Here is a 1,928-nt window from a genome sequence, read left to right as displayed (position 1 = left end):
CCCGAGACGTGCTGGTATCTTGTTTCTGTACAGCCCGGACATAGCATCGCCTCGCCGATTGAGGGTCTCCTCTGACCGTGCCTACACCTTCCGGAGTTTGGAATTTCATACATAGGTGCGGCATTGATATTATCGCGCCGAGCTGCGATATCCCCGGCCTGCCTAAGATGGCGTTATGAACGCACGCCAAGTCAACGACGACGAACTCCATGGTCACCTGGAGCACTCTCGGGACGGTCCCGACCTCTACGGGCAGTCGGATGACTCCTTCCGGATGGACCATTGCTCCTGTAAAACCCGAGAGCGGTGTCTTGACAGGCATTAACTGGGACCGATCTAACTGAAGTTTTCGGAAGACGTCTAGGTACATAACATTCACACTCGACCCCGTATCCACCATGACTCTTTGTACGTCGACGCCGTTGATGTCTATGGTTACCACCAATGCTTCGGTCGTGCAGTTGGGGCTGCTCGGCAAGTCACGATCGGTGAACACGATAGGCTCCACTTTCACCCTTTTCTCCGGATTTGACTCGACTAGGGCCACGTGTAGATCTCGAGCCCAGTTACGCCGGTTTTCAGCAGTGTCGCCACCTTCCGGTCCTCCGAATATCACATGAATAACTTGTTTTCGAGCGGCTGCCGGAGGTTCCCTATCGAGGTCGGGGTCTTTATCTTTCTTGTCCTTATCTTTTTTGAAATCTTTCCTCCATCCACGCCGGTTCTTCTTCCTCTTTTCGGCGAACTGGGCCAATTCCCCGGTTTGTAGCAGGTCTTCGATCAGACCTTTAAGCACATGACACTCTTCGGTGTCATGTCCCCGATTGCGGTGATACGCACAGTACTTTTCCTTATCCGGTCCATCTCTCGCCGGGGCGGGCAACTGGATCAGATGACAACTTTGGGCGAATTGCAGGACCTCCGCAACCGGCCTGTTCAGCGGGGTGTAAATCGGGTTTCCATCGCGATCTTTCTGTCGCAGATTGTTCGGGCGTCGGTCTCTCTGGCTCTGATCCCTCCTCGACCCCCCGGTCTCCATCAACCTCTTAGCTGAGTTCGCCTCCGTGGCCGTAGCGTAAGCCACTACTCTGCGCACAGCGTCTTCGTAGCAGGTCGGCGGCCGGAGTATTAGGTCCTGGTACAGGTTTCCCGCTCTTAGCGAGTTCAACAACAAGTTGGTGGCAGTTACGTCATCTACGGGTTCTATTTCCGACATTTCCTTATTCCATCGCTCGATAAAGACAGAGAGCGGCTCCCCGTCTAACTGTTTGGCGTTTTCCAAATGAGAGAAATGTTTCTTCACGGTCTTGGCCATGGCGAAACGATCGACAAACCTCTGGGCCAGGTCTCGGAAATTCGAGATGGACTCTGGTTCTAGGGTACGGAACCACTCTGCAGCTCTCCCGGTGAGCGTGGAGTAGAACGCCCTACACATGACGGCCTCGGATACCCCCATCATGAGCATGTTACCATAGTAGAGGTTGACATGCTGTTCGGGGTCCGACCTGCCAGCGTACTCTTTGTCTCCAGGAACGCGCAGGTCTATCGGATAAGGCTCACTCATGAGCTTGTGCGTAAAGGGCGTTCGGAGCAGGTCGCTAGATCGGCCAGTGGGTCGGTCAATTCCTTCCTCACGCTTCCATCTGTTGAACTCTGCTCGGACTTGATCGAGCATTCCACGCGAAAGACCAGGCGGACGGGTTGGTTTACGGCGTCTATGGTGACGGGAATCCGAAGAACTTGCTTCACTTGAATCAGCTTCGGTCGCGGTCGGGACATGTAATGGTCGACGCCCTCTCTCTATCGGCGGGTCGATTCGGTCCAGAACACTGACTCTCGGCGGCTCTTCTTGGGCTGGAGGTGGCTTGGAACTTGAGGCGCCCAAACGCGACAGAGCAGGTCGACGCGCCGATGTCGGTTCTCGTAAT

This window comes from Ipomoea triloba, chromosome 16, assembly GCF_003576645.1.
Source record: "Ipomoea triloba cultivar NCNSP0323 chromosome 16, ASM357664v1".
Taxonomy (NCBI): Eukaryota; Viridiplantae; Streptophyta; class Magnoliopsida; order Solanales; family Convolvulaceae; genus Ipomoea; species Ipomoea triloba.
The sequence above is the reverse complement of the archived record's forward strand: the minus strand, read 5'-3'. Positions refer to the sequence as shown.